This window comes from Moschus berezovskii, chromosome 7 (genome assembly GCF_049115385.1).
Source record: "Moschus berezovskii isolate FMDL1 chromosome 7, NW_MosBer_1.0, whole genome shotgun sequence".
NCBI classification, from domain to species: Eukaryota; Metazoa; Chordata; class Mammalia; order Artiodactyla; family Moschidae; genus Moschus; species Moschus berezovskii.
The window spans coordinates 78438221-78449084 of record NC_142466.1 but is presented as its reverse complement, the minus strand read 5'-3'; the positions used below and the strand labels follow the sequence as shown (position 1 = coordinate 78449084).

General features: G+C 46.0%; 1 pseudogene; it reads left to right on the top strand.

Moving 5' to 3' along the window:
- Nucleotides 1–225: 225 nt before the first annotated feature.
- Nucleotides 226–1186, top strand: LOC129557351 (ADP-ribosylation factor-like protein 1 pseudogene; annotated as a pseudogene).
- The last annotated feature ends 9678 nt before the right edge of the window (nt 1187–10864 follow it).

The window sequence follows — 10864 nt, the reverse complement described above, 5'->3', positions numbered from 1 at the left end:
AAGCCTTTGACTGTGTGGATCACAAGAAACTGTGGAAAATTCTGAAAGAGATGGGAATCCCAGACCACCTGACCTGCCTCTTGAGAAACCTGTATGCAGGTCAGGAAGCAACAGTTAGAACTGGACATGGACCCTGCCTGGAGGTCCAACGTGGAAGTTGCTGGCCAACCAAGCTTCCAAAGAAACTGTCTGGGAGCCAAGAGTCTGAGGCGGAGCCACAGTGCAGGCCTAGGCGAGGGGAGGTGGCGGCGCTGAGACTCGAGTAGGAGTCGCTGCCGAGGTCGGGGCCAGTCTCCGACAATCGACGAAGGCGGACAGGCGGTTCATCATGGGTGGTTTTTTCTCAAGCATTTTTTCCAGTCTGTTTGGAACTCGGGAAATGAGGATTTTAATTTTGGGATTAGATGGAGCAGGAAAAACTACAATTTTGTACAGATTACAGGTTGGAGAAGTCGTGACTACTATTCCTACCATTGGATTCAATGTTGAGACAGTAACATACAAGAACCTTAAATTCCAAGTCTGAGATTTGGGAGGACAGACAAGCATCAGGCCATACTGGAGACGTTATTATTCAAACACAGATGCAGTCATTTATGTAGTAGACAGTTGTGACCGAGACCGAATTGGCATTTCCAAATCAGAGTTAGTTGCCATGTTGGAGGAAGAAGAGCTGAGAAAAGCCATTTTAGTGGTGTTTGCGAATAAGCAGGACATGGAACAGGCAATGACTCCCTCAGAAATGGCATATTCACTTGGGTTACCTGCCTTGAAGGACCAAAAATGGCAAATATTCAAAACTTCAGCAACCAAAGGCACTGGCCTTGATGAGGCAATGGAATGGTTAGTTGAAACATTAAAGAGCAGACAGTAATTCAGTCACTTTTGCTGCTCTGAAACGAAGACCACATCACGTATCCCTTTGGAAACAGTTAAGTGTGCTCCACACTACTAAACGTTAAAGCTATCTGATTGTCGGCATATACCGAACTGACCGGAACATTTGTAATACATATTAAAACTGAGTATTTGGTTGGAAGGGTAACTCATCGTGATTGAACCAACTGAATGTCTGCCCTATATAATGTAAAATATTCCTTCCTTGTTATCTTGTGTTAAGGTATATATTCTGTTTGTATGCAGTTCTTATTCAGATACAGTCCTATTAAAGAATGTACTCTTAATGAGGAAAAAAACCCTCCTATTTAAAAAAAAAAAAAAAGAACTGGACATGGAACAACAGACTGGTTCCAAATAGGAAAAGGAGTGTGTCAAGGCTGCATATTGTCACCCTGCTTATTTAACTTATATGCAGAGTACATCATGAGAAATGCTGGGCTGGAGGAAGAACAAACTGGAATCAAGACTGCCAGGAGAAATATCAATCACCTCAGATACGCAGATGACACTCCCCGTATAGCAGAAAGTGAAGAAGAACTAAAGAGCCTCTTGATTAAAGTGAAAGAGGAGAGTGAAAAAGTTGGCTTAAAGCTCAACATTCAGGAAACTAAGGTCATGGCATCTGATCCCATCACTTCATGGGAAATAGATGGGGGAACAGTGGAAACAGTGTCAGACTTTATTTTGGGGGGCTCCAAAATCACTGCAGATGGTGATTGCAGCCATGAAACTAAAAGACGCTTACTTCTTGGAAGGAAGGTTATGACCAACCTAGACAGCATATTAAAAAGCAGAGACATTACTTTGCGAAGGTCCGTCTAGTCAAGGCTATGGTTTTTCCCGTGGTCATGTATGGATGTGAGAGTTGGACTGTGAAGAAAGCTGATCACCAAAGAATTGATGCTTTTGAACTGTGGTGCTGGAGAACACTCTTGAGAGTCCCTTGGACTGCAAGGAGATCCAACCAGTCCATTCTAAAGGAGATCAGTCCTGGGTGTTCATTAGAAGGACTGATGTTGAAGCTGAAACTCCAATACTTTGGTCACCTGATGCAAAGAGCTGACTCATTGGAAAAGAGCCTGATGCTGGGAAAGATTGAGGGCAGAGGAGAAGGGGACGACAGAGGATGAGATAGTTGGATGGCATCACCGACTCAATGGACATGAGTTTGAGTAAACTCTGGGAGTTGGTGATGGACAGGGAGGCCTGGCGTGCTCGATTCATGGGGTCGCAAAGAGTCGGAAACAACTGAGCGACTGTACTGAACTGAACTTAGCTGATATATAAAATTATATGTTATAAATACATATTTTTGTCTTTGGACATGGTTCCTAGCTCACAGTTCCTAAAACCCTTGGAATTATACCCAATATTTTGTGATAATCTGTAAGGAAAGAATCTGGAAAAAGTGGAGACATATGTGTGTGTGTGTGTGTGTGTGTATCACTAAATCACTTTGCTGTATACCTGAAACTAACACAACATTGTAAAATCTACTACAGTTCAATTTTTAAAAAGAAAGAGTGAAGGGGCATCTTTTATTATAAAATTTGGTCTTTTGTCCTCATTTCTTCAAGTGGCTTCCTGAAATAATGTGTCTTGTTATTCATAGCAAGGACTTTTCAACCACAACTGAGCTTACGTTAATGAGATGACTTTTAGAAATCCCTCAGAGACTTACCTGGTGGTTTAGCGATTACAACTTCACCTTCCAGTGCAGGGGGTGCTGGTTCAATCCCTGGTCAGGGAGAAGCCAACAACCCACATGACTTGTGGCCAAAAGAAAAAAATCCAAAATCATAAAACAGAAGTGATATTGTAACAAATTCAACAAAAACTTTAAAAATGGTCCACATCAAAAATTTAAAGAAAAAAAGAAATCCCCTAAAGATGGGGTTTGGATGACTGGTTGCCAGGGGAACCAAGAATGAATACAGGCTTGGGAATTTCAATTCCATCCTCTGATCTCCAAGCAGGGCAGAGGGGCTGCAGTTTGAACCAATAGCCAGTGACTTTAATCAACCAAGTCTGTGTAATGAGGCCTCCATTAAAAACCTAAAAGGACGGGTACAAAGAGTTTCCAGGTTGGCAAACCAGAGTATGTTCAAATGCTACCATGTTGTATCCCCAAACCCCATGGGGAAAGACAGAAGTTCCTTTGTTCCAGGATCTTCATAAATGTCTCTTTATCTGGCTGTTGATTCTTATCCCTTAATATCTTTTGTCATAAACTGGTAATCTAGTGATGGTACAGAAAGGGAGACCCCTTCCACAGCCTGAGTATGGGTTTTGGAGTAACACTTGGAAATGAATTATCCAAGGAGATGCATGTGCTGACAAAGCAAGAGACTTTATTGGGAAGGGGTGCCTGGGCAAAGAGCAGCAGAGGGAACCCAGGAGGATTGCTCTGCCTTGTGGCTTACAGTCATGGGTTTTATGGTGATGGGATTCATTTCCAGGTTGTCTCTGGCCAATCATTCAGACTCAAGGCCCTTTCTGGCTTGGCCACACATTGCTGAGTACACACTGCTCAGTCAAGATGGATGTCAGCAAGGATACTGGGAGGTGGTAGGACCCATGGCATCTCCTTTTAACCTTTTCCGAATTCTTCCAGTTGGTGGCTTTTTAGTCCATGTTCCAATACCAGGACTTCCTGTCATAAAAAAAAACTCATACAAATAGTACCTAGCCAGAGTGGGTTATTTCAGTCAATATGTTTCCCCCAACAGTGAGAAAACTATCCTCCGAGTTCTGTGAGCTGCTCTGGCAAGTCAATTGAACCCAGGGAAGGGGTCATGGGAATCTCTGATCTATAGCCAGTCTGTCAGAAACACAGGTAACAGCCTGAACTTGTGATTGGCATCCAAAGCAGAAGGCAGTCTTGTGGGACTGAGCCCTTAACCTGTGGAATCCGATGCTATCTCAGGGTAGATAGTGTCAGAATTGACCACCCAGCTGGTGTTGAAGAATTTCTTGGTGTTGTGGGTGGCAAAATCCTACATATCAGAAGGACTAAAAGTTTACTATTCTATAGTCACATTAACTACATTGTGTAGTTACATTTACTGTGACTGCAGTTATATGAAAAACATGTATAAGAAAAAAAAGGGAAGGAAATAGATAAAAGGGGGAAATTGTGAAATAAAATCACTTGTTATTTATCTCTATTTTCCAGTTTTTGTAATATAAAGAAATAAAAATATCATTTATATCTTTAAAGTCTTCTTAAACAATTCACTTTCTAAGATATACCATACACAATGGTGGTAGATATGTGGCTATATTGTTGTAGCCACGCGTTCTGGGAAACAAACTCACTCAGAAGGACAATGCAGATAGTGGAGTGCAGTTTATTACACTGGCGGGCCCAAGGCAGAGTCTCCTCTTAGCCAAGGACCCTGACCAGTTTTTCTGAAAACCTTATATACCCTAAGTGTACGTGCCCAAACCCACCTCCCCAAATTCCCTGAAACTAGTACTCTTGCCTAGAAAATCCCATGTACGGGGGAGCCTGGTGGGTTGCAGTCCATGGGGTCGCTACGAGTCTGACGTGGCTGAGCGACTTCACTTTCACTTTTCACTTTCACACATTGGAGAAGGAAATGGCAACCCACTCCAGTGTTCTTGCCTGGAGAATCCCAGGGACGGGGGAGCCTGGTGGGCTTCCGTCTATGGGGTCACGCAGAGTTGGACACGACTGAAGTGACTTAGCAGCAGCAGCAGCAGTCTGAACAAAGGAAAAGAAAGATATAATCAAAGTTAACCCGTGATTCATATGCCTTAAGCCTAGGTAGTTAACAGTGGACAATTATCAATAGGCCTGTGGTCATACCCCAATAAAGCCACTCCAGTACTGTTGCCTAGAAAATCCCATGGATGGAGGAGCCTGGTGGGCTACAGTCTATGGGGTCGCTACTAGGCAGACAAGACTGAGCGACTTCACTTTCACTTTTCACTTTCACACATTGGAGAAGGAAATGGCAACCCACTCCAGTGTTCTTGCCTGGAGAATCCCAGGGATGGCGGAGTCTGGTGGGCTGCCGTCTATGGGGTCGCACAGAGTCGGACACAACTGAAGCGACTTAGCAGCAGCAGCAGCATACCCCAATAAGCATAATAGAAGCTATGATTCTATTCAGTTATACAGATAATTAGGGTATTCTTTTAGGCAACAGAGGGTCTAGGTATGAGCCCTGGGGCTCTTCCATAAAGGGGGCCTGGTTTTCCAGTTGGTATGTCATTTCCATAGATACTGGGCATATAGCTCAAAGTCCACAGTCCGGCCCAGGATGGAGTCCTGCTTTCAAGATGGAGCCTGTTCTGTCTGTTTCCTCCTTCATTCCCCCCTCTTGATGCTCTTAACTCATAGTATGAGCATCATTCATAGGGATGTATTGCACTCTGACTCTCTGACCTCCAATTTGGGAGAACGACATCAACCTTTGGGTTACAAAGTTCATAATACATTGTAAAATAAAGGTCCACAAAGCAGAACTATCAAGGCAACTATAACAATGGTAAATATAGTTTTCCACCAATCACCCTTCACCCAAGACAGGACTGAAGTCCAAAAAGGAAGATTATCATCAGACATAACTTTTACCTGACCTTTCATGTCATCTAGGGTGACTGATATATAGCCAGAAAAATGAGGAATATATACACATTTAACTTTAATTATAGCACAGAGTCCTCTTTGTACTGAAACTATGGTTAGTCTCAAGATGATACAGCAAGTCCTTGTAGCAGCAGTTGATTGTAGAGTTTCATCTCTGTTTCTTCTTTAAGATGACCTTGGTTTCACGGGGTCAGTGGGGTCCTTCTGTGTAGTCCGCTGGGTGTCCTCCAGTTCTGCATGGTATGCTCTCTTCACCCTCATGTGGAGGATCCAGGGAGTGACACCTGCAACTTTAACTGAAGTAGGGCTGGTTAGAACAACAGTATATGAAGCCTTTCAACGTGGGGCCAAGGAGTCATGTTTCCACATGTGACCACACCTGATCCCCATGCACAAATTCATGAATCTGTTCCCCAAGGGGGAATGGCACCCTTTCTTGTACAAACTTAGTTACCTGATTTATTATCTTATCCAGTTGTTCCATCTGCTGTGAAATCTCACCTCCCTGTACCTGAGGCAAATTTGTTGACACCTGTTTTATTATGGGAGGGGGCCTCCCATACACAATTTTGTATGGAGAAGAGCCATGGGACTGTGGGGTCATCCTAAGTCTGAGCAGAGCCGTCAGAAACAAGTCCACCCAGGAACAGTCAGTCTCTAAGATCCACTTGGAGAGTCACCATCCCAGAACTCTGGGGCCTATATGCTGTATGTACTTTCCACTTGATGTTTAAAGTTTTGCTTACTGGTTATACTAAATCAGTTATGAAAACCAGGCCATTGTCCGATCCAATGCTGGTAGGAAATCCAAATCTGGGAACTATCTCCCTAAGCAGGTACCAGGCTACTTTTGATGCTCTTTCAGTTTGGGTAGGAAAAACATCTACCCATCTCGAGAACGTACACACTATGACCAGCAGGTAACGGCAATGTCGGTGAGGTTTCATTTCAGTTAAGTCCACTTCCAGGTGTTCAAAGGGCAGAGTGCCTTTTACCTGAATCCCTGGAGGTTTCTGTCTGTGCTGAGAGGCAGCATTGATCTGTGAATAGGCAATGCAGTTCTGAGATTTTGTCCTGCATAGGGAAGAGAGACAGGGAACCAAGAAATATTTTCAAATTAGCTCTTCCAGTTTATCATGGCCTAGATGGGTCGCTTGGTGTGTCTGGCTTACCAGAGTGGATGCCAGCTCCTCCAGTACCAATAATTTGCCATTTGGCAATTCCCACCATCTCTTCTCAGTCTTGATGGCCCCTTCTGCTTTGGCTAGTTGGTTTTGGGCTTCAGTGTTTTTTGGAGAGTCTAGCGTTAGCTCCAGAGAAGGCAATGGCAAGCCACTCCAGTACTATTGCCTAGAAAATCCCATGGATGGAGGAGCCTGGTAGGCTGCAGTCCGTGGGGTTGCTGAGGGTCGGACATGACTGAGCGACTTCACTTTCACTTTTCACTTTCACACATTGGAGAAGGAAATGGCAACCCACTCCAGTGTTCTTGCCTGGAGAATCCCAGGGACAGAGGAGCCTGGTGGGCTTCCGTCTATGGGGTCACACAGAGTCGGACACGACTGAAGTGACTTAGCAGCAGCAGCAGCGTTAGCTCAGGTAGTTCCGCCAATATGAGAGCTTTAATAGGGGCTTCACATGTCACCCCCAAGCCCTCAGATGCTTGTTTAGCGGTCTTATCTGCCAGTCTGTTCCCTGAGCCCGGGGGGTATCCTCTTTTTGATGTCCTCAGCAGTGTATGACTGCAACCCTTTCTGGTTCCCAGGCAGTATCTAATAGGGTCTTAATTTCTTCCTTATTTTTAATATCTTTTTCACTAGCTGTCAAAGGCCTCTCTCCTTATACAGAGCCCTGTAGTGTGGCAAAAGCATACCTGGAGTCTGTGTAAATGTTTGTCTTCTTACCTTTTGACAGCTGGAGGGCCTGGATTAGAACATATAGTTTGGCCTGTTGAGCGGACCAGTGTGATGGCAGAGCGCTAGCCTCAACAATGGTTTCTTCTGTGACTACTGCATATCCCGACAGTCACTGTCCTTGTTTCACCAGGCTGGTGCCTTTGGTGTCTAGGACCAAATCTGGGTCCGGGATTGGCTGGTCTCAAGTCAGGTCTGCTGGCATATTTCCTTGCAATCATGTGAGGGCCCACCTTCTCCCACAAGAAAGAGAGTGGCCAGATTCAGGGCCTGACAAGGCTCAGTAGTAACATGGGGGTTCTCACATAACAGTCCCTGGTATTGAGTAATCCAGGATGTTGACAGCCATTTATGGGGGTCCCCTCACAGGAGACTGTTGACCTCATGTGGGACTTTTATGAACAAATCTTGGCCCAAAGTTAGCTTGGTTGCCTCCCGGACCAGTAAGGCAACTGCAGCAACTGCCCGTAAGCATCCCAGCCACGCAGTGGCAACATTGTCCAGCTGATTAGAGATAAGTCACCAGTCTGTCCCATGGCCCCATAATCTGGGACAACACTCCCATAGCCACCTTGTCCTTTTCAACCACGTAAAGAGTAAACGGCTTAGCAAGGTCTGGCAGGCCCAAGGCGGGTGCCAACGTAATTGTACCGGGTTTGAATTCTATTACCAGTGGGACTTGTTTTGCAAGCCTGGGGGGCGGGAGGGGGGGGTTGTCTTCCACCCAGACTTCAGGGAATTGTTGAGTTAACTCTCTCTCTTGACTGTTTAGCCCATCCAGTTTCTTTTCCGGGAGATTGTGCAACCTACATTTATCTTAAGGGGTTACTAAGAGGAAGAGTAAATAGGTGGTTGAGCCCACTCGAACAGTGGGTCTTTCGTGGGGGGAAAGGTCACTTGTGCCCCCAATTTAGACAGCAAGTCTCTTCCTAACAAAGGTACTGGGCATTCAGGGATGTATAAAAATTCATGAGTCACTTGGTACCCCCCCCCATCTGACATTTTCAGAGTAGGATAGAGACACAAAGTCTGCATTTATTACCATCTGAGACCCAGCAGCCTCTGGCTGGGTCTATTGGTGTATAAAGTCTATAGGCCTCGCACAGTCTTTCGCAGAACTCAGAGGGTGATTCACTTTCCCTTTGAATCACTTCGGAGGGTTTTGCGATACTCATTGCTTTTCGGGCCCCCCTCTTGAGACCGTGTAAAATAATCACCCGATATCTCTTCAGGTGCCCCCTGCTTTCCTCTGTGTTACAGTCCCAATTGGGCCTCTTATCAGGGGTGGCTCGTTCTGCCCACCGCTGCAGGTTTGCAGTACTCTCAGGTGCCATTTCTCTTATCCATTTTCTGGCCTCAGTTAGGATCCTGTGTCTTTCCTCAGTGCTGAAAAGGGAGACTAGTAGTTGGATTGTCATCCTATGTAGGGCGGTGGGTTCAAAAAATAGTCTCCATTAGCCTAATCATGGCTGTGGCTCTCCCAAGTATGGTGGAGCATGTCTCTGCCAGTTTAATATATCTGTAGAGGAAAATGGCTGGTAATAATAGGCTACAGGAGGCTGATGGTAGTGCCCCATGCGTCCTGAACTGGAGGCTGTTGTAGCTCTCTGAGGGGCATCTGTAGTGGGGTTCTTTACCCCTGTTCCTTGGCGGAGCACAATCTCTGTCTAATTACTGTGTTTTCTTCCCCCTTCCCATCAGTACTCACCGGGAGAGGTGGATACAATTCAGGAGGTCAAGCTGAGGTGGAATTCTGGGGGCATTGACCAGAGGTCTCCACTGCTGGGATTGGAGCCTGCCAAAATGGTGGCTCTACAAACTCCGGGAGAGATGGCGGAGGAGCAGCGGCTGCTGCAGGAATTTCACCTGACCCTGGATCGGGCATTAAGGTGGCCTCCGGTCCTGGTGGAGCACTGGGAGGCAGGCGCATCATTATCCAGTATGGGGGAAGGTGAAGGTCACCCCCGTCCAAATTCTGCAGAATTTCCTTTTTTATCATCAGTCATTTTTGTGCCATTAATATTTTTCCCTTTCCCTTCTGGATACAGAACCTTGTCCAAGTAGGAGGGTCTTGAGCTAACCCTAGCCATAAGTCAATATATGGATATTGGTCCAGGTGTCCTGGCTCTCCTATGACTACTGTATAGACTGCTTCCACTATTTTTAAGTTCATGGTGTTCTCTGGTGGCCATCCTACTCCCATAGGGGGCCATTTGACCTCACAGAGTATGTGGAGGCGGTTAGGCTTCATCTTCACCCCATAGTCTCCTCCAAATACCTTCTTTAAATTTTTAATCATGCATTCCAATACAGTTGCCTTAGATTCACTCGCCCCCCCCCCATCTTGCTTACCTTCTCAGACCTTCTTCTACTTTTTCTTTTCATTCTCTCTACGAAGTTCTCAGCACCCTATGTACTTCTGATATTTCCACTCAATGATACTTAAATTGCCATTCTGCCTCCTTCCTAATTGGGGTGAGACGAGCCTAACCTGCCAGATCCCAGAGGGAGAAGGGGGATTGGTGTGTCTTCACCTGCCGGTCAGCACAGCTAAACCAGAACACCACGTGATCCAAGACTGTTTCTCCCTTAACTTTTAAAGTCCATTCTGCCTTGGTGGGCTTGATCAGGTGCGGATGAAAATACAGATGGGTTAAATATCCCACGTCCCAGGCCATCTCTGGAAAAGCCAGTTGGTACTCACTTATGCATCCCCCTCCTTCTAGCCTGACAATTCCGAGGGGGTCAAGAATTTCATAGCAGATGGAACACCTCCTTGGGGAGGGCAGAATACGAGCACACAAAAACCAAGTTTCTACTCCTAAAAATCCCCCGGCAATTGCTTGGTAATAATTCCCCAAGACGGCGTGGACACGACCTCCTAAATGACCTTCACAAATTTCCTTCCTAAGCCCTAACATGCTTGTCAACCTGTGCACCAAGCAATCGTTGCCACCTGCCTATTCCACGCTCCTGTGGGTCTGTGTCCCTTCTAGTCCCTCCCAGGGGGGTGATCAGGCCCCCTCTTCCACCCTACCAGGTGGGTTCCTCTTCACCTGAGCGCTCAGGTCCCCTGCTGTCCATTACCTGCTAACGTGAAAGGTCCAGGCATTGAGAAGCAGAATCCTTCCAGAAGGGCGAGGCGCCTCCCCCCACACCAGAAGATTCTAGCTGCAAGGCCTCAGAGTAGTCCCAAATGGGACTTGTCTCCTCAAAGTGAGGAGTTTCCCGGCCAATGCACCAAATGTTGTAGCCACACGTTCTGGGAAACAAACTCACTCAGAAGGACAATGCAGATAGTGGAGTGCAGTTTATTACACTGGCGGGCCCAAGGCAGAGTCTCCTCTTAGCCAAGGACCCTGACCAGTTTTTCTGAAAACCTTATATACCCTAAGTGTACGTGCCCAAACCCACCTCCCCCAAATTCCCTGAA